General features: G+C 38.1%; 1 protein-coding gene, 1 long non-coding RNA gene and 1 pseudogene across 4 annotated transcripts in view; 1 reads left to right on the forward strand and 2 right to left on the reverse strand.

Annotated features, from left to right (window-relative positions):
* The window catches only part of LOC122645854, a 61,733-nt gene that overhangs the window by 1,163 nt on the left and 37,806 nt on the right, over positions 1–22,764 (reverse strand). The window contains exons 3-12 of one of the 3 annotated variants that reach the window (XR_006330530.1): positions 20,927–22,291; positions 20,521–20,842; positions 20,115–20,364; positions 19,821–20,037; positions 18,100–18,461; positions 17,761–17,918; positions 16,988–17,061; positions 16,078–16,322; positions 15,845–15,931; positions 15,508–15,545 (exon numbers count right to left, since the gene is read on the reverse strand). The gene's annotated coding sequence lies outside the window, so the exon portion shown is untranslated. Of the gene's footprint in view, positions 1–15,102; positions 15,105–15,507; positions 15,546–15,844; positions 15,932–16,077; positions 16,323–16,987; positions 17,062–17,760; positions 17,919–18,099; positions 18,462–19,820; positions 20,038–20,114; positions 20,365–20,520; positions 20,843–20,926; positions 22,292–22,764 lie in introns of those variants that run through there. The other 2 variants (XR_006330528.1, XR_006330529.1) reach the window with 2 other exon arrangements.
* LOC122645856 lies at positions 16–10,857 on the reverse strand (annotated as a pseudogene).
* On the forward strand, positions 1,689–15,963 carry LOC122645857. The gene is made up of 3 exons (XR_006330531.1): positions 1,689–1,701; positions 7,483–7,487; positions 15,778–15,963. It is a non-coding gene; the product is annotated as an uncharacterized LOC122645857 (long non-coding RNA).

Raw genomic sequence — 22,764 nt, forward strand, 5'->3', positions numbered from 1 at the left:
AGCATTGTCATCCTTGAGGGAGAGCTTTTCAAATAGATCAACTATTTCAGATAGATCAAAGTCGAAGATGTAGCAGTCCTCCACTTGGTCAAGCTCTTCCATGGAGACATTTTTCTTCAGGCAGGAAATTGAGCTGATCGGTGAGTTTTCATCCTCCGAAGAAGAGGACAATTCGATCTCGTTGGCCCCTATCAACCCATCTTCTTTGGCTACATAATCAGTAAGTGTTTCTAGGTTAGATGTCTGAAGAACTGTTCACAGTAATCCTAGTGAGGAGTTTTGTTGAAGGGAAATATTGCGCAGAGATGCATCAGATCCTTTCAGCATTAAACAGTAATAAACATTTGACAAAATGCAGATATTAGGGTTTGGAGGGAGAGAGAGAGGGAAGGAGAAATCGGAGGAGACCACATGGAGATGGAGACTTTAGGGTTTTCTCTAACTCTCAGCCACAGCGAGATCCAGAAAGATGGAGAAGAGGGAGGGTTATGAATCCATGGATTGCAAGAGGGAACCAGAGAGAGAGAGAGAGAGATGGCATACCTGTTGTGTTCATGGTGCTGGTTGGATTCCAATCTGTCTTGTGGGCTCGTAGATTCGTCAAGCAAGAGGTTTGAGTCTCAGGAAATCAGGGACAGGGAGAAATGACTATAGTAACCAGTGATGGTGCCAGAGAAGAAGCCGAAAGCAGGAGAGAGAAATGGAGAGGAAGACCTGCTACGGGTTTCACGAGTTCAGGGAGAGGACAAATAATTTTGTGATCTTGTAAATGCATTCTGGAGCGTGCAGAACATCTTTTTTTTCCCCGGTTCCTTAGGATTTGCTACTAGAGCAGTTTTATATCCAATTTGATCTCGATCTGTGAGAGCATAGGATCAAACCAGATTTATTAAACGAAATTCTACTCCCAATCTGCTCGCACAGAACAGAAGATCAGCGGAATCACTCCCGCAAAGTGCAACTAAACAGAACCTTAAAGTAGGTGATCAATCCAAAGCTCAATTTATGGGTCATACCCTTTGTATGAAACTAGTTCCCTACGAGGCAAAATACTGATTGGGTGGTTCAAATTGTACAACTAGATTCAGGGTTGCATGAAATAATGGTCTGTACACATTGTAAAGAGGCTGAGTTTGTTGTTGTTGTTATACACATTGTAAAGATAACAGCAGGTTCCATCGAATTTTAAGAATTTGTTTAACTTACCATGTTTCAGAATCCCTGGATGGCTCCTCCTTTGCATCATCTTTGTAGTTTTAGCCAAATCATTGGTTTTGCAGTCTCTAGCTCTGATTTCCATTGGTCAAGCATTATCAGTTATTTGCAGTAAACCATCAAATTGATCTTCCGCTATTTTAACCATAGAAGATGTACCATGAGTCCCAACTAACAACAATAAAAGCTGCAGGCTATCCAGCAACTAAAACTTTGGCCATGATGATGACATAATCTGCAGCTCCTACTGAACAAGATGACCAGGCCACTCATCAGTTGGTTGAACTGATCAAGCAGTTCAATATGTTAGCATATAAGCCCTTAGGCTTCCTGAGAAGATCTCTCACAAGAATATTCCCATGATGCATTATTGGATAGTTTCCCACCAAAAGAACTAGTACTTGAGGGCATGTTTCAGTTCAAAAGAAATCATAGACACCTTAAGCTACATGCTTCCCAATAATATTTGATAAAATATAGATCAATGTATGAATAAAACCTAAAAGTTAAACAACTGACCTATATACTGGTGCTCATGCATTTGGTTCCTTCCCCATATGGAATGAAGCAAAACAACTTGACACATACTGCAGAGGTTTAGGATTGTGCAGGTCCATCATTGTTGCATCACTTGAGATTACCCAACTCATTGGAACTTCCAACTTCCTAGTGACCAGAAGTAGAAAACATGAAATTTCCCATCCATAATAACATTCAAACATAATATTACCATACAAAATTTACTAAATTAAGGTCCCATTATATAAACAATGTCTTGACCTGTTCATGTCATAGACCCATTTTTCTCATAAATTATTTGAAAAGTACATCTTAAGGAGAATGATAATGTAATTACCCTTCAGAACATTTAAACCTGCAGCGGTTCATATCATCTGCTTTATAATTCCCAAAGACAGCATCCAGTTGCTTAGCTAGTTTTGATATCTCTTGCGATGGTAAAATATCCCAAACTTTCAAGACTTGGATTAACTTGAAATTTTCTCTGATAATATCAACAGCCCAGACAAGATTGAACAACCCATCGACCTTGTATACTCTTAGCAGCTCAGAAGAAGTTCCATCCATTAAGTAGAGATTTTTCCACTTCTGAAGACGACGCCATCCACTTGCAAGCATCACTAATAGAGAAAGCACTTCTTTCCGAGTTTCAGTCCTTATATTAGCCATGAATTTCCAGAAATCATTGCTGAAGAGAACCTGTTGAACATTAAATTGAATCCAATTTGTTATCTATTTGGAGAGAGAGAGAGAGAGAGAGGGTTATTACTAAAGATGGGAAAGGAGAAAGGGAATGAAGGATAAGTTGCCATTTTTGCATTCCTCCTCACAGAAGGCAAAATTTGAGTCAAAACTTCCCTGTTCCTTTTATACTCAATTCCAAAAACAGGGGTTGCAATTATGAACTAAGAAGGGTAAGCCAAGATGGAGCACAAAAAGCCAGGCAACATACCTTCCACCTCGCTCCATAAAACAGCAGAGAATCCATATTAAGTAACTTGTCAAATTCACCAAGTTCAACCAGACCAGAAATTATTGCTCCCTTCAAGCTCTCATCCCCTTATCAGCATCAAAAAAACACCCCGATCCTTTGCATCAAGGACTAGTTTCCTCCAAATGGAACTGCTGTTGATTAAAGATTGACCATTCCCCAATACCCAGAGGCAGTACCTGCAATTAAAGCAACCAATACTTATAAATCATAAGAATTAAACACTCTTTAGTCTTAACCAAGATACATCCTATGTTCTTGTACCTTGCCCTGGTCAAAGCTACATTAGTACGTTGAAGATTGGCAAGGACACCCACTGATCCTTTCCCATTGGACCTGACAGTAGAGATTATTATTACATCCTCCTCGCCAGCTTGGAACCCATCAACAGTCCGAACACTCACAGAGAAGTCATTCAGTGTATCATATGTGTCTCCAAGTTTCTCTTTAATCGCAAAAACTTGAGCCTTGTATGGGGATATCACACTGTAGAAAACCTAGGACCTGTAACCAGTAACTCTAGAGAAGAGAGGATAGAAGAGAAGATGGAAATTGTAAATACTTGAATTTATTAATTGATAGGTAAGTCCCTCTATTTATAATAGAGGGAAAATTACAAATAGACTAAACCAGGCGATGTGGGACTAAAACCCACATAGCCGACATAAACTAATAACATAATAAATAAACTAACCCCAAAAGGATCGAGAATACCCCCACGGTATTCTGGATTACATATTCCAACACTCCCCCTCATGGATTGTACAAATAAGAGAAGAAAGAAGATCCAGCTTGAACTAAAGAAAAAGAACTCCTAATAACGCTAATATTCCCCCTCAAGTTGGCGCATACAAGGTATTAATGCCCAACTTGAACAAAATGGGAAAGAACCATGTTGCAGCAGAATCCAGCTTGACATATGAATACAGCTCCCAAATAAACCTTCAAGAACTTGAAAAAATAGATCTTCAAAACTTGGATAGACATGATCAGCAAACCGGGATTGGAATGTCTTCCAAAAAAGGCAGCTTTCAGCGATCTTCAATAGCTATCCAGTGATGAATCTCAGATTGTCATAATGACATAAAATCTTGAAGTTAAATAACTAGAGCAGCACGCAACGAAAACAAACTGAATCAGGCAGCGGAAAAAATAATGTATCAACCCAACTGAAAATCCTCAACTAGGCAACAACCAAATATCTTCAATACTCTTCGATACTTCAATCTCCCCCTTACGGCAAACTCAACCCAATAACAAAGGATACCCAATAGCAATGGTGGAGAAAAACTGATCTTCTATGTTTTGCACCAATGTTCCTGCATGTTCTGCGTTCGCAATGTTTGCAGGTGTATTGTACATAATCCCCCTCACGTGTAGTACACGTGGACATAACAGAGATGATGTAAGAGATAGGGCAAAAAACATAATATTCCAGAATTTTCCAAGAGGTACGAAGGGTAATGAAAAATGAAGAAATGGCAAATTAGAGAATACCATTATCGTCCAAAGTGGTAATGGGTATATGCCAAAGGTATGGGATATGAAGGGAATAAGAATTATTGAAAGGGAACGGTGTTGGAAAAAAGGATGGCATGACTGTAATTTGGTGGAAATCCACTTTTAAATACAATCCAAGCCAAAGGGCAAATTAGGAATAAACCAGAATTTTCAAGGGTCAATTGGGCAGTCAAATAGGAGAATGTATTAAAAAGGTAATGGCAGTTCCGTAAATAACCAGAATTTTGTAAGGGATAAATGGTAAATAAAGAAGTAATGGGACATGAAAGGAAATAAAAAAATTAAGGTACGATTGTGAAAGTTAGAAGATAAATAAAAGGTGGGACATAGCATAATAAAGGAAAGGGAGTGGGGGCAATATGGGAAAACTCAAATAATAAAACAAAGTAACTCTCAACCCACGTGAAACCTGACAAAAGAATGAAACTAAGAAAGGAAAAAGAGGAACTTACGAAAGAAATTCATCTCTTTCCTTCCGTAAAAACAGAAATCAAAACCTTCAGAGTTTTTCAACCTTCAACCAAAAAAGAACTATAATCCTGTGGAAATTGAATCATGGACCAGAGGCGGAAAGCATGGAACGAAAAACAGCAGTATATAAATTTTCTCCATCTTCTTCAATCCATTAATCGAAACACCAATCACCAGAGAATGTATCAATAGCAAACAGAAGCAGAATCAACCACGATACCAGGTTCCAGAAATCAGAATAAACACTTCAGAGAAGCAGAATCAATTCCAGAACTCTCCAGCGTGAACCAGAGCCCTATCAGTAAAATCGAAGGAAATACCAAGTAACCTGGAATTTCAGCAGCAAATTCATGGCCATTCAAAAGAACCAAGCTGTGATTTCCAGAAGAAGAAGAGACTTGATCGATCTTCAAAAAGGAAGAACCAGTAGAAACTCCATTCTACAATCTCCCAGTTGCTGGACAGAACTGATTCAAAAATCTGGGCAGAATCGATGCAGCCATCGACCAATCCTTCAATCCAGTTAATACCAAAACCATAGCAGCGGCAGTCAGAGGCGGAAAGGAGGTGGATTTGAAGAATCGACAGCGGCAAAAGCATCGACTTGAGGTAGCAATCAGCAAATCGAAGAGATAACTCCAATCTTCGATTGAGAAATAAACTCGAGCAGCAGTTTGCATTACCCATGGAGAATCCGAACATAGCAGCAGCAGCAGAAAACGATAGCAGATTCGAAGCTCCAAAAAAAACTAGTTCAATAACCTGGTTCAATCGACAATATTCCCTAATAGCATGTCGATAGCAGTAGCAACAGATGCAGACCAAGAATGATAGCCTACGGTGCTAAAACAACCAGGAAGAAGAAACCAATATGAAACCGAAACGAAACCCTAGTTCTCTTTTTTTTTTTATTTTTATGAACTAGGGTTTCTCCATAAATCGGAGAACCTTGAAACGACTCTCAAGCCGGCAATCTTGGAGAGAATCAATCACTGGTTGCCTAGCTTTGATACCATGTAGAAAACCTAGGACTGTAACAGTAACTCTAGAGAAGAGAGGATAGAAGAGAAGATGGAAATTGTAAATACTTGAATTTATTAATTGATAGGTAAGTCCCTCTATTTATAATAGAGGGAAAATTACAAATAGACTAAACCAGGCGATGTGGGACTAAAACCCACATAGCCGACATAAACTAATAACATAATAAATAAACTAACCCCAAAAGGATCAGAATACCCCCACGGTATTCTGGATTACATATTCCAACATACACCAACACTAAGCTTCTGCCTTGAAACAACTGATTCTGTAACAGTGAAAAATGGATCATGTACATGTGCATTCACATAGTATATCCATATAAAATAATGAACCATGAAAAATTATTTTCTGAGCATTAGAGAAGAAAGAAAAAAATTCAGTTCAAAGGAAAATAGTGAAAGAATCAATGGTGAAATATACCTTTGAAGAGGCTTTTCACAATCTCAGAAACCACTGCCGCCTCCACCATGTTTTTCCTGCCAGGCCCATCATGTTCGTCTCTTCCATAAGCAACGTTTATAAATGAATAAGACCCATACATATTACCTTGAAGGAAGTGTCTTTCATGGCTTTGTTCTTTGACATTTGGAGCATCCAAAATCTGCTTTCCATAGAATTCTGTGTTTGGGAATAAGCTTATTGATGGGTGCATTCTATACTGGATATTGAGGAGGTGCTTCTTGTATCCCAATGATACCAACCTTTCAAACAGACTTCTTCCAAATTCAGCCTTCTCCGAAATCTAATATATATATTTTTTTGGTAAGAAAATCTTACATATGGAAAGGTCCCAAATAAGAACGAACTACAAATAATCAGAAAACATAATGTAATAAAAAGAAAGAAGGAATTTCAACCTTGCTTCGAACCATTGCTGGCAGTTGCCGTTCGTCACCTATGAGAATGGCATTCCGGACACCGGGGAGTTGGAGAGGAATAACGGATTCACATTCTTTAAGCTGTGCTGCTTCATCAATAACCAAAAGCTCCAGTGGTGTCATTCCATCTGTGTGCAACTTAGCTGAGCTTGAAGCAGTGCAGAAAATCAGGTAAGCATGTTGCAAACAGAAATTCTTGATTGAATACATATCCATAAAATCAGGAACAGAAAATCTTCCAAGGGATTTGAGAATCTGAAGGCACTAATTTCTGGTCCTATCAGTCAAGAGTGTATTGGAGCCACAAACTGTTGTCTTTAAAACTTCAGAATCAACAAAGACGCACTTCAGCTCTTCATCAGTAACAGATCCATGTAACAGTGTTCCAAGAGATTCAAGCAAATGGAGAGCTTTAATCATGTCTTCTACTACTCCCACTGAAATGAAGGATGTAGGAAGGTGCTTACACAAAGTTACAACGAAGAACTTGAGGTCCACCCGAATATCAGTGAATTTTTTCTTGATAAACTCCTCAATTGTCAAAACATCCTTCTTTTCATCCTCCTGCTCTTCAGTTTTCTTGGTTTCAGAAGGATATTCTGGTTCCAGGCAATTCAATTGTTTGCTGTCTTGAGCAAGAATCTTCTCTTGCCATATTTTTTTGCTCTTTCCTTCTTTTAAGTTCGTAACAATTTTTTTCTTCCCTTTTTCCTTGGTTTTTCCCTTGAACTTCTTAGAATTATCCTCCTCTTTCTCTTTTTTTCTCTCATTTTGAGAAACACCCTGTTTCTCCTTCTTTTTCTGATCCAAATAAAAAAGATACACAGGACCCGCATCTTCAAGCAATTGTATCATGGAGTTTAGTTGATGTTTCCACCCTGAGAGTGGGGCAAAACACTTTGCAAGCTCACGGGCACGATAATCCAAAAAAACATCATGAAGGTCTTGATGATCCTTAATCTTCATTCGCTCCTCATTACCAGATAATACTATATCTCCCAATCCATAATTGTGATGCTGAAGTGATTCCCTAACCAACTTCAGGAGGCGTGATGTGACTTCCATTAAGGCAATATTAGTCGGTGTACATGTGAGGGTTCGGCATTTCATTCTTAGAAGTACCCAGAGCAAAGTGCCAACCGTCTTGGTCTTCCCAGTACCTGGAGGGCCCCAAATAAGTTTCACTGAACTCTTATGGTGGCAACCTTTTATAGCAATGGATCTTACCAATGCATCAGACTGTGATTCATTGAGATTTAATGTTTGAAGATCTGTTTGAAGATAATTTCCACAGATTCTGTCATCTTGTGACAAGAAGCAGAGATCACAATCGACCCCGACCTATCATAGTAAATAAACAAAATTAACAGTACGTCTATAACTTTTCATTTCAGGCGTGAGATCCCCCGTTTGAACCTATTTGTGTACCAAAATAAGTTCAAAACATGGAACTTATCCTCAAAATCTCTTAAATAATGTGGCTTTCTACTTTTGAGAAATTAAAAACAAATTCATTCTTTACCCCAAATGTGTTTGTGGAAATGGACCAATGTTGTTGTTGTTGAGACTTAATGCCAAGAGCTTTGGGCGTAGAATTCAGTAGTGTGTTTCAAATTTCATTTTAAATTGCATGATGCAAACAGAACTCCATGTTCGACATTCTGGTATTGATGGAAATTGGATGTAAATCTGCAACATGTATGGTTTGGAAACCTAATTCTATTGCTATATTCTGACTCATACTGTCCTGGCAAAAAATAAAATGGAGAAATATGGAACCATGATTAAAGTTTGTTTCAGTTCCAGCTTTTAGTCCATATCCTTTTATTTTTAACCATTTCCCTTCAGGTTATTCTCAGTGTAACCATGCCTGTCACCGTCCTAAGGGCAATTCCGATATGGTTACAGGGTCAGTGTAACCAACTGTGATTACACAGAGAAACCCCCTTTTTCTTTTAGAAATTGAGAGTAGGAAGGCTTGCTGTGGACACTGTTGATCAGCTATTTAAGGACTGCCACATATTCTTTCACCTTGGGGTGCATACTGTATGAGAGACTGAGAGACATTCCAAAGCTCTGTTTTCTATTTTCTGAGGTTCCTGGTTCCGTTTGAACTGATTGGGATGATATTGAAGAATAAATCCATAATGCTGTAGGAGTATCAAATGAGTAACAGAAATGAAGAACTACAAATATGAAAAAAACCATAGAAATAGAGTTACAAGTCTTACAGTGGAATTAGTGCAAAAGACCTCCTTCATAACGTTCATGTTTCCTCCCTTCATATCTGGGTGCAGTGCTTTCCATATACGGATATTTGTTGTCATGTTTATCAGAAAAACAGCAAAAAGTGGTTCCCTCTTCTTCTGCACTTCTTGTTCAAACACAATGGCTTTTGATGAAAGAACTTTGATGATACAGCTGTCTTCATCTTCGTCTGCAATTGTTCCTCCTGTGACTAAAGCAAGAAGATAAGATCTTCTATGCCTGTTTAAATCGTCAATGCGTACCGGTCTTACATCTGATAGAGCAATGAGATCTCCTACTTGAGGCTTATATATTTCTTTATCATTCTTACCATCAGCCTCTTTTATAACTACCATGTCATAAAACAAATCTCGTGGTGGCTCATGATCTTTAGATTCTTCAACATGATCTATTTGGCATTTAGGTGCTTGGGACAGGTTCATCATGCTTGAATACAGATCAGCATGTGTTTCCTCAATGAGAGGGAAAATGTAAGACGTCAAGTAATGCTGTGCTGACAAGAACGTCTTTGGGATCTTTATCACCTGTAAAATTATTAAAAAAAATTTTTGAGAAGACACATGCACATAAGCATTATGATTTCGCAAGAAGTCACGAAGAAACCAAAACCATTTTTCTGTTTAACCTACCATTGATCATAGCTAATAATTACCATTAAGATAATTACAGAAGATTGAATAGCAGTTCTATTTATCCTACCAAATTATGAACTAGACTAGAGGATAACTAAAATTGAATTTGCTGTTGGGAAAAAAGGAAACAATACGTAAACAATTAAGTGTAGTGAAGATGGATGAGTGCTGAGTGGAAAAACTAGAAAAGATAAAGAAATAAAAAAATCGTGGTGATTTAGGAGTAGCTTCTATGGTACAAAGTTTGAAGGAGAGACACTTGAGGTGGTATTCGGCAGTTGTACCAACTACCGGAGGCAATTGGCAGGAGTTATATGATTCAGATTAGATGAATAAAAGATCAAGGAAAATACCAAAAATGGCTTGGGACGAAGAAGTGGTGAGAAAACAGATGGATGGGTTTGGTTGACAAAAAACATTGCTTAAATAAAGTTCAATGACAGTATAGGATACATGTAGCCAACCCCTTTTAATTGGAAAAGGCTTAGTTGAATTGAGTTATACTTGAAGATATCTAAGATAGTAATGGATTAGTATTGTGGGTAGAGCCAGTCCTTGTTCAACGACTTGCTAGGGCTTTTTACCATGGTAACGGATTTGGGGGGAAAAAGAAGAAGAAGAAGAAATTGGTGGCATTCGCAAAAGTAGACTTGGAACACTAGGTTGTGATTCAGGATTCCTTTATCCCCTTGTACAGGCAAGTAAGAAGACCAAGTGTTGACTGTTGATGCCAAATCAAATGAAGTATGAAGTAACATGACAAAGTCATTGAAACAGTCATAACAAATCAATTTCTCCAAGCAAATATCTTTGAGAACACAAAAATGTCATTTCAAGAGACTTTTGCCACTATACAGACTGACATGCATACATGCAAAAACCTACCCATGCAAATACAATTAGCTAACATTGCAAGCATTCAAGAACATATGATGAGTCTGCTATGGGATATCGAATCCAAATACCCTGTTAATAAAGAGAAATTAAAATCTATTTAACTTAAAGTGTAAACCAAGTCATATGTATGAACTCTGAAATTACAAATAGATTAAAATCTGTTTCAGAAATGGGAGCTTATATCAGTATTTGCTTGCAGCTTTAGCAACCACAGAGTTATGTAAGAACAACTCTCCCTCTCCCTCTGTGAATACGTGTGTGTATGGAATGCGTAATGCCTTTTGAGTGTGGAGTAGCATACAGTACTTTAGCTTTGAAGAGTTGGTGGTTGAGTACATCTCTAAGAGACCATGAGAAGACCAAATCCACAAGACCTGAACCCATTTTAGGCTCTCACTGTGTCAACCAGCAGCCGCAACAGAAGAAGAGAAGTTTCAAAAGGCAAAGCAAAGCAGGAAACAGAACTGGGGACGAAATGTTTTCCATTTCCTCGTCAGTTGCGCGACAAGGCCGAAAGAAGAAACTGAAAAGGACAAAGATGGAAAAGGCCCGCTAAAAGAGCAACCTTTACATAGTGCGCGGGACTTTTATCCGCTGTTGTGCACTGCAGCGCTGCTGTGTCATCGTGCGGTTCAGCAGAGGCCATGTATACACAGTAGGACCCGTTGTGCATACATAGCCGCTGCTGCATCGCACGATGGCACAACAGTGGATGAAAATTCTATGGCACGTCATGCGAAGACGAGATCATTCTCAAAATTAAAATGAAAAAATAAATTCATATGACCAATGGGAGGATAAGATTTCCATCCCACTCCCCCACCCTCCACCTCCGCCGCTTCTTCTTCTCCTTCGGTTTCTTTTATAGTTTACCACCAAAGAAAAAAAAAAAAAAAAAAAAAAAAAAAAAAAAAGAAGAAAGAAAGAAAGAAAGAAACAAAAGAAAAAAAAGAAAGAAAGAAAGAAAAAAAAAGAAGAAAGAAAGAAAAAAAAAGAAGAAGAAGAAAAGAAAAAGAAAAAAAGAGTAAATTACTCTTCCCTCCTCTCAATTATGCTGGAATGACAAAGCCCTTCCCTGGGTATTGAGTAATGATTCTCCTCTCTCCTGCATTAATAAGATTCTATCAATCGTACCCATTTCGTTAAAAATGTCTATTAAATGATGACATCACCATAAATATACTCATTTAAATCCCAAAATGCCCTTATTTAATATGATATTCTAATATTAACCCTGAGCGTCCCAGCACCATCTTCCCCATTTCTCGATTCTTCCTCCATCTTCTTCGTTCAGTTTTCTTCCCAAAAAACAGAGAGAGAGAGAGATCGGTTTCTCTGGTTTTGAAAAGCAAGAAAGGTTTTGGGATCTGCGATTCAGGATTTCCCACATGTGCTCTTCTTTCTTCATTTTCGGATTCTGGTTGCTCTGGCCGTCAATTTCTGCAATTCTTGGTTCAAGATTTCTAGCTTTGGACAGAATCGGTTTAAGGAGATTTTGAATCTCCTTTGGAGTTGAAAGAGTTTGATGGTGATTTTCCCTTCTGCAATTCGCACAGATGCTCTCAAAAGTTGAAATCGAAGAGCAGCCAATCACTAAATCGAGACTTCGCAGCCGACGAGTCCGCCATTAAGATCGATGCCATTGAGGTCGACAAGGAAACCATAGAGATGCTTACTGCCCACGGTATGGCTGACCTTCTTGGCGTTATCAAGCAAGCCGATCCAGCTACTGCTCCTCAAACCGGTTAAAGTAGGGGCGGTGGCTGCGGAGGTGGATCTGCATGGAAGTATTGATTCATAGTTTTAGTCCAAGTAGTGACTTTGGTTCTTTTACTATTGCGGTTGTTACTTTAGTGAAAGATGGATATTTTTGTTCTTGATTTTAAGACTACAGGGATAACACCACCATTGGAAAATGCTATTATATGTTTTTCTTTTTTAAGGGTTTTATTTTCTCTTTCTATCTCTCTGGTTTTTATATGTTTGTCATGGTTGGATTGTTGTGAGAGTAGCTATGTTTTTGGATTTGCATTTTGAAAGTAACTCTGTTTCATAATTTGCATTTGCTTTCTTGGGAATTAGGGTTTTTAAGGGAAGAAGGAGAATCATTTTTAGCTATTTTGTTCTCCTCTGTTCTGGTGAGTAGCAATTGCGGTTTCAAATTTAGGGTTTGTTGTTCAGCACTGACTTTACCCTCAGGTTCCTCTCTTCCGCTGGAGAAGATATGACATCCTGGTTAGGGTTAATCCCTTGAAGCCTTAAAGAGTTAAAGGTATAGAAAGACGCCACCACCACAGCCACCGCCGATTATAGCAGCACGTTGTTTGAATCGACAGATTGGTGGCGGAGTTGCAGGAAGAAGAAGAAGAGTCAGAGGGTAATACAGTCTTTTTCTAACACTTAACAGCCATTTGGAAGGGAGAGTCATTATTCAATACCCAGGAGAAGGGTTTGTCATTCAGGCATAATCGAGGGGAGAGGGGAGTAATTTACTCAACCAAAAAAAAAAAATGATAAATTCTTTTTCATTTTAGTGTTTGGAAAAAGTTCGAAAGACTATGTTCTTATCAAATAAAGATTTTTTTTAATTGGTAATATAGAAAAGTTTGCCCACACATTAGGACCTAAACCATATGAAATCAAATTAAAATCCACTAAGAAAATGAATACTAAATTGAAACCAAATCGAATCAAGTCGATTCACTTTTTATTTTAAAAATGTATTTCTATTCTCGATAATTTGTTTTTTAAACCGAGTTGAAACTGAACTGATAGACACCCATGGTAGTTCAGTTTTTTTTTTCTTCTTAAGATGGTGACATGTGTCCATCATGATTGACCCGGCTCCATCTCCATTTTTTCATACCACATGCCACATGGCTTGTTTTTTAAAGGAATCAGCCAAATCGGGCAGAGCGGCCGGTCCAATCCAAATTGGTTTGTCAAGCCATACCCGATCCACAATAACCTACATCAGAATCAGAATGATAGGAATTGGGATCAGGACCAATCGATTGTGATTTGAATTTAGTTGATTCTATCGATCAATTCCCTTTTTTAAAACATTGACTAGTTAAAAACTTTACCGTTGCATCAAGGTCCATGCTCACCTTTTAATGTATTATTATTGGTAATGCATTAATTATAAATTTCATTTCGATAGCCATTTTCTTCAATGGACCAAAATGAAATCTGTGGATATATCAGTTAATTGACGGTTTAATGAAAAATATTGTTATAATCAAAATTGGTAAAAAGGAAGGATCAAATTTCCCTTCACCCATGGTGAGGAAGGAATTCCTTGACCATTCGATACCCTCAGATGTCAAGGGGAGGGGGTACTTCTAACAAAAAGGGTGAGAGTTTGAGATGGGAGAGCCCCATTTCATGGTCACATTCTTTCCACTCAACTGGTAGAGGAAAACTTTTGCCAAATAAAGAAATTGTAACCCACCTTCTAGTTTCTAGGATCCTTTCCCTCACCAGTAGGGCCATTTGATGGACAAAAACAGTCATTAAACAAAATGTTCTTCAAATGCGATTCAAAGTGTAAAGAAGAGGTAAATTGGTAATTTAGTCGGAGAATGGCATTGGCAAGTGGCAGCCACAGTTTAAGAATCGTGAATCAGATCGATGAATCGGCCGATTCAGATTGGAACAAGTCGTATCAGAATCGGCCATGACCGATCTAGATGATTCTAACTGATTTGCCTTTTGTTTGTTCCACTTTTTGGCCGGTTCTGTCTAATTCCAACCATTTTCAGTTGATTTGGATCAAAATCAACAATGACCGATTCAGTTTCCGATTCCATTTTTCGAAAGCCTCCCTTCCTCTGTTACTGCGAACCCAAACTCAGATAATCACATCCAATATCTGGTATGTGGGCCAAACAGGACTTTGGAAACTCACCTGTTAAAGATGTTTGGGGCTGAGCTCTGAGGCAAAGATTGGCTAGACCAGAAACCCCCCACATCTCACTGTGACATTCTGTCAGGTGCTAAACCTCACTTCTTATATAAAGTAACATTAGTTTTCCATAATTTCATCTTCAAAGATTGAAAATATGTGAAAATTAGAGTGAGAAGAGCCATAGTTGTTAAATAGGTAAGCTGCACCATAGAACTAATGTTACTTTATATGCCAATAGAAAAGATTTATTTTAATAAAAATTTGATGCAGATGAACAAGGCTGGAGATATATTGCAACTGGCAAAGGACTGTTATGAAGAGTTGGGAACTCCTGTAGAAAAGGTTGTGACTAGTAAGGTTGTTTCACCCCATATTTGTAAGATCCCAAAAGGATAAAAGTGTCTGCTGTGGTGTACAAGAAAAAAAGAGGTCAATTATATTGTCACACCTTGCTTGAGGTGAAGTGTAGAGATTTACTTTCATTATTATTGTTATTGCAAATTGAAAACATGTTTACTGTCAAAGCACCTGTAATCAGATCTCATTCCAACATTTAAATGTTGCAAAATCCCATCATCCTTCACATATTTATCTACATATTTTCATCTACACGAAATTATCTCCAAGGGTGTATTCATGTGTTCGCTTATATTCATGGAATTGTAAACCCTGTCTTACTAAAAAATCCTACCAGTATCCACAATCTACATCTGGTAAACCATCCCCATTAGCATGTTAGATTTGTTAGCCTGCTACATCTTCCGCTGTCTCTGCATGAACGGCTGCCACCTAGCAAGCCAGACTCCAAAACAGGTCATCGAGATATATATACACAGAGAGATAAGATGACAAAGTTACTTCATCAGTCGGCGGTGGCGCTGATTTATTCTTTCTCTGGTTCTTCCACAACTCATCAAGCTCTATTGCATCACAATGTCCATTTGATTACTTCCAGGATTTGCAAGGGCAATTGCATCAGATACATAACAGTAACACTGCTACATACAAGTCATCGAGATAAACATACATGTAAGGAGCTAAGATGACACAGTTAGTTCACTGGTCGGTGGTGGCACTGGTTTATTCTTGCTCCTCAGGTTCTTCCACAATTCGTCATACTCTGTTGCATCACAATGCCCACCTCCCGGATTCTTCCAGAACTTGCAAGGGGCAATTATATCACATACATAACAATAGCACTGCAACCATCAAAACATATATTTTAATTAATTTTGCTCTGTTGTTTTTAAAATTGACAATGAGGCATCTTATGATACTAATGCTATAATGAGTAAGTTAAGAACCATTCAACCACCCAAACCCCCCCCCCCCCCCACCCAAAAAACAAAAAAGAAAAGAAAGAAAAAGAACTTAACCCATTAGATTACCTCAAGCTTTGGATCAATTACTAAACTAGGATAGAGGAAAAAGAAAATGCTGGTCTATCTAACACTATGCACCAAGCAGTTAAGAGTTTTGAGGTTAGAAGTTTGAACACCTGTTCACAGTAATCCTCATGAGGAGTTTTGTTGAAGGGAAATTTTGCACAGAGATGCCTTGAATGGGGATAATGTAGACAAGCCACCTACAAACATATATCAAATACATAATTCCAACAAAAATAATTACAAAAATAATATGATAACGGAGCTGAACTAAGAAACTAGGATTTTCATCTAGGGTGTGATTTCGGTTAACTGATGGTTTAAATGCTTTGTTCAGGGTACCCACCTGTCCTCGTTGACCTGTGACAGAGAGCTCTTCAGCATCATCATCATCCTTGAGGGAGGGCTTTTCAAATAGATCAATGGATTCAAATACATCAAAGTCCAAGATGTAGCAGTCCTCCACTTGGTCGAACTCTTCCAAGGAGACATTCTTCTTCAGGCAGAAAGTTGAGCTGATCAGAGAGCCTTCATCCTCTGAAGAAGAGGATGACACATTCTCATTCGCCCATATCAACCCATCTTCTTTGGCTACATAATCAGTTAAACATTTTTAGGTTAGAGGTTTCAAGACCTGTTCACATTAATCGTAGTGAGGAGTTTTGTTGAAGAATTCCACACAGAGATGCATCAGATCCTTTCAGCATTAAATGGTTATAAAAATTTTGAAATGTGAAGGAGAGCTTGAAAGAAAAGAACAAAAGCAGATATTAGGGTTTGGAGGTGAAGAGAGAGAGGAGGTCGAATGGAGATGAAGATGTTAGGATTTTCTCTAACTCGCACCCACGGCAAGATCCAGAAAGATGGAGAATAGAGAGGGTTATGAATCCATGGATTGCAAGAGGGCGACTGAGAGAGAGTCACAGAGAGAGCGAGAGAGAGAGAGAGAGAGAGATCAAATCGGATCTACTAAACGGAATTCTACTCCGAATCCGCTCCCACAGAACAGAAGATTAGCAGTATCACTCCCACGGAGTGCAACCAAAGAGAGCCTTAAAGTAGGTGGATCAATCCAAAGTTCAATTAATGGGTCATACACTTAAAAATTTAAATGCAACTAGTTCTCTATGAGGCAAAATACTGATCGAGTGGTTCAACTGTAGAACTAGGTTCAGGGTTGCATAAATTAATGGTTTGTACACACTGTAAACAAGATACCAGTAGGTCCCATCAAATTTTAAGGGAATTTGTTTTACCATGTTTCACAATCCCTGGATTGCTCCTCCTTTGTTTCATCTTTGTAGATCCAGCCAAATCGTTGGTTTTGCAGTCTCTAGTTCTGATTTCCATAGGTCAAGCATTATCAGTTATTTGCAGCAAACCATCAAATTGATCTTCAGAAATTTTAACTATAGAAGATGTACCATGTATCCCAACTAAACAGCAATAAAAGCTGCAGACTATCCAGAAACTAAACTATGGACCATGATGATGACATAATCAGCAGCTCCTACTGAACAAGATGAACAGGCCACTCAGCATGTTCAGCATATAGCCCTTGGACTTCCGGAGAAGACCTCTCACAACCATAGTACTAAAACTCGCGAAATTTCGGTCGAGATATCGAATATTTCGAGTATCTCGACCTGTCCGATATGAAAAAATGCAATATTTTGAATATTTCGGAAATTTCGATCGGAAATTTCGGTCATCTCGTTTTGGAAATCTCGGACATCTCGGACATTTTTGGCATTTTACACCCACAGAAAAATACCATATTTCGACCGAGATTTCGACGAAATTTCGGTATCTCGGAAATTTCGGTCAGACCGAAACACCGAAACGAAATGAGATTTAGTACCATGCTCACAACAATATTCCCATAATGCATTATTGGACAGTTTCCCACCTAAGACAACTAGTATTTGAGGGCATATTTCAATTCACAAGAAATCATGGACAGCTTAAGCTACACACTTCCCAATAATCTTTGATAAAATATATATCAATGTATGAATAAAACCTAAAAGTTAAACTCACCTATATCCTTGTGCTGATGCATTTGGTTCCTTCCCCAGATGAAGTGCAGCAAAACGACTCGACAAATACGGCAGGGGTTCGGGATTGTGAAGGTCCATCAATGTTGCAGCATTTGAGATTTCCCAACTCATTGGAACTTCCAACTTCCTAGTGACCAGAAACAGGAAACATGAAATTTCCCGTCCATAATTACATTCAAACATAATGTTACCACACAAAAATTTACTAAATTACGGTCCCACCATATAAACAATGTAATGATCTACTCATATTCATAGACCCATTTGCTTTGAAAAGTACATGTTAAGTAGAATGATCATGTAATTACCCTTCAGAACAGTTGAACTTGCAACGGTTCATATCGTTTACTTTATAATTCCCAAAGACAGTATCCAGTCGCTTAGCCAGTTTTGGTATCTCTTGCAATGGTAAAATATCCCAAACTTTCAAGACTTGGATGAACTTGAAATCTTCTTTGAGAATATCTATAGTCCAGACAAGATTGAACAACTGATCAACCTTGTATACTTTCAACAGCTCAGATGAAGTGCCATCCATTAAGTAGAGATTTTTTCGCTTCTGGGGATTACGCCATCCACTTGCAAGCTTCACTAATAGAGCAAACACTTTTTTCCGAGTCTGAATCCTTATTTTAGCCATGGATTTCCAGAAATCATTGCTAAAGAGAATCTGTTGAACATTAAATTAAAACCAACTTGTTATCTAGTAATAAATATGGAAAAAGGAGAAAGGGAATGAAGGATAAGACCAGTTTTAGAGAGGGGGGCTATTAATAAATATGGAAAAAGGAGAGGGAATGAAGGATAAGACCAGTTTTAATGTACAAGAAAATAAAATCAATTTAAATGCATAAAAAAAATCAGTCCAAGAAATAAAATTCAAAATCTCATTAACCTCACTGTTTTTTCTAGTGACAGAATGTTCATTTTTAATTGTAACGACAGGCTCTTTTATTTAGAAGCACAAGGATGAGAAAACATCCAGCAGAAAATTAAAATCTTAAACAAAATTTTACATTATTAAAAATAAAAAAATAATGGTACTGGATATTTATTAAGACAAAACTAACAAAAATCTTAAACAAAACTCTACATTAATCAATGAAATGGTTTCTCCCAGACATTGTTTGAAAGTTTTCATGGTGTTTTAGACAAAGACATTTAAAAAATGATTGGAGATGGGAATCAATAGCCCGGTAAGTTATCATTTGATTCGCATTCCTCCTCAGAGAAAACAAAATTTGAGTCAAAACTTCCCTGTTCCTGTTATACTCAACTCTAGGCCTTGTCTCGTTTTCTTATCATGCATTGAAATCAGCTATTTAGATTTCGAACACACTCAAATAAGAATACAAGGGAAATTTTCCATTTGGTGGATATTAAAGAGTAATTAAATAATAAAACCAGACATTGTAAGCATACTTGAGCAGAAACATCTGAAATCGAAAATACAAACGGAAAAACTCAGTTCAACTTTGATCAGCATCTCAAAATTGTCCTCTCATCATGCCACATTGACAGATGACGTCAGTATTCCAACCATTGGATAGAGAAGACATGGGCTGGATTAGCCATGTGTCAAGTTTCAGACTCAAATGCATCAAACCACCTTGGGGCCTATCCCCATCCCCTAAACCCCCCCCTATTATACAAGCTCTTAATCCAAAAAAAAAAAAAGCATCAAATGCCCCCCATGCTTGTCCAAACACCTATGGTACTCCAACCATAACTGTGCACTCTCCATGGTCCTGATTTTTCAGAGCTCAATTTTGCCACTCGCCAAACTCTGTTTTAGCTCAACTTTAATAATGTAAGCAGGGGACCTTAGATCTATCTGTCCGCAAAAATTTGTGCCCCATCTGATCTGCTCCATGGCAGATATTTGAGGTGAAAGGTTTTTCCCAAATACAAATGATGTTTCAAAAGAAAATGCCATAAACAGGGGTTGCAGTACTTTATATGCAGCACCTACAATCATGAAGTAAGAAGTGTAAGCCAAGATGGACCACAAAAAAGCCAGGCAACATACCTTCCACCTCGCTCCACCAAACAGAAGAGAATCCATATTAAGTAACTTGTCAAATTCACCAAGTTCAAAGAGACCAGCAATTATTGCTTCCTTCAAGCTCCCGTCCTGATCAGCATAAAAAAAACACCCCCGATCCTTTGCATCAAGGACTATTTTCATCCAAATGGAACCACTGTTGATTAAAGTTGGACCATTCCCCAATACCCAGAGGCAGTACCTGCAATGAAAGCAACCAAGACTTGTAAATCAAAGAGTTAAACATTCTTAAGCAAGATATATTTTATGTCCTTGTACCTTGCCCTGGTCAAAGCTACATTCGTACGTTGAAGATTGGCAAGGAAACCCACAGATCCATTTCCATTAGACCTGACAGTAGAGATTATTATTACATCTTCCTCGCCACCTTGAAACCCATCAACAGTCCGAACACTCACAGAGAAGTCACTTGGTGTATCATATGTGTCTCCAAGTTTCTCTTTAATCGCAAAAACTTGAGCCTTGTATGGGGATATTACACCAACACTAAGCTTCTGCCTGGAAGATGCTGTAACAGTGAAAAAATGCATCATGTAGATATGTGTTCACATAATATGTCCATATAAAATAACGAACCATAAAGAAATTCTTTTCTAATTATTAGGGAAAAAAGATAAAATTTAGTTCAAAGGTAAGTATTCAAAGTATCAATGGTGAAATATACCTTTAAAGAGGCTTTTCACAATCTCAGAAACCACTGTCGCCTCTACCACATTTTTCCTGCCAGGCCCATCATGTTCCTCCCTTCCATAAGCAATGTTTATAAATGAATAAGACCCATACATATTACCTTGAAAGAAGCGTCGTTCATGGCTTCTTTCTTTGACATTTGGAGCATCCAAAATCTGCTTTCCATAGAATTCTGTGTTTGGGAATACGCTTATTGATGGGTGCATTCTATACTGGATATTGAGAAGGTGCTTCTTGTGTCCCAATGATACCAACCTTTCAAACAGACTTCTTCCAAAATCAGCCTCCTCCGAAATCTAACAAATGGAAAGGTCCCAAATAAGAGAGAACTAATGATAATCAGAAACATAATGTAATGAAAAGAAAGGGGAAATTCCAACCTTGCTTCGAACCATTGCTGGCAGTTGCCGTTCGTCACCTATGAGAATAGCATGCCGGACACCAGGGAGTTGGAAGGGAATGGCTGTTTCACATTCTTTAAGCTGTGCTGCTTCATCAATAACCAAAAGCTCCAATGGTGTTATCTCATCTGTGTGCAACTTAGCTGATCTTGAAACAGTGCAGAAAATCAGGTAAGCATGTTTCAAACAGAAATTCCTGATCAAATGTTTATTCGTAGAATTGGGAACAGAAAATGCTTCATGAAGGGATTTGAGAATCTCAAGGCACTCATTTCTGGTCTTATCAAGCAAGAGTCTATTGGAGCCACAAACTGTTGTCTTTAAATCTTCAGAATCAACAAAGACACACTTCAGCTCTTCATCAGTAACAGATCCATGTAACATAGTTCCAAGAGATTCAAGCAAATGGAGAGCTTTAATCATGTCTTCTACTACTCTCACAGAAATGATGGACGTAGGTAAGTGCTTACACAAAGTTGGGACGAAGGACTTGAGGTCCATCCGAATATCAGTGAAACTTTTCTTGATAAACTCCTCAATTTTCAAAGCATCTTTCATTTCATCCTCCTGCCCTTCAGTTTTCTTGGTTTCAGAAGGATCCTTTGGTTCCAGGCAATTCAATTGTTTACTGTCTTGAGCAAGAATCTTCTCTTGCCATATTTTTTTGCTTTTGCCTTCTTTTAAGATTGTAACAATTTTTTTCTTCCCTTTTTCCTTGGTTTTTCCCTTCAACTTCTGAGAATTATCCTCCTCTTTCTCTTTTTTTCTCTCATTTTGAGAATCACCCTGTTTTTCCTTCTTTTTCTGCTCCAAATAAAAAAGATACACAGAACCCGCATCTTCAAGCAAGTGTATCATGGAGTTTAGTTGATGGTTCCACCCTGAGAGTGGGGCAAAGCACTTTGCAAGCTCACGGGCACGATAATCCAAAAAAACATCATGAAGGTCTTGACGATCCTTAATATTCATTCGCTCCTCATTACCAGATAACACTATATCTCCCAAGCCATAATTGTGATGCTGAAGTGACTCCCTAACTAACTTCAGGAGGCGTGATGTGACTTCCATTAAGGCAATATTAGTCGGTGTACATGTGAGAGTTCTGCATTTCATTCTTAGAAGTACCCAGAGCAAAGCGCCAACCGTCTTGGTCTTCCCAGTACCTGGAGGGCCCCAAATAAGTTTCACTGAACTCTTATGGTTGCAACCCTTTATAGCAATGGATCTTACCAATGCATCAGACTGTGATTCATTGAGATTTAATGTTTGAAGATCTGTTTGAAGATAATTTCCACAGATTCTGTCATCTTGTGACAACAAGCAGAGATCACAATCGACCCCAACCTAACATTAAAAGTAAATAGACAAAATTAACAACGGATCCATAGCTTTTCATTTCAGGTGTGAGAACCCCTGCTTGAACCTATATATGATACCAAAATAAGTGTAAAACAGGGGACTTACCCTCAAAATCTCTTGAATAAAGTAGCTTTCTACTTTTGAGAAATTCAAAACAAATTCATTCTTAACACTCATTTGAATTAGTGGCATATGGACCAATGTTATTGTTGAGACTTGTCTTAATTCCAAGAGCTTTGTCGGTATAGAATTTCAGTAGGGTATTTCAATTGCATGATGCAAACAAAACCCCGACCTTCTGTTATTGATGGAAACTGGATGTAAATCTACAACATATGTGGTTTGGCAACCAAATACTATTGCTAAATTCTGACTCATTCTGAACTGGCAAAAAATAAAATGGAGAACTATGGGAACATGGTAAAAAATTTTCAGTTCCAGATTTCAGTACATATCCT

Source organism: Telopea speciosissima, chromosome 11 (genome assembly GCF_018873765.1).
Source record: "Telopea speciosissima isolate NSW1024214 ecotype Mountain lineage chromosome 11, Tspe_v1, whole genome shotgun sequence".
Lineage (NCBI taxonomy): Eukaryota > Viridiplantae > Streptophyta > Magnoliopsida > Proteales > Proteaceae > Telopea > Telopea speciosissima.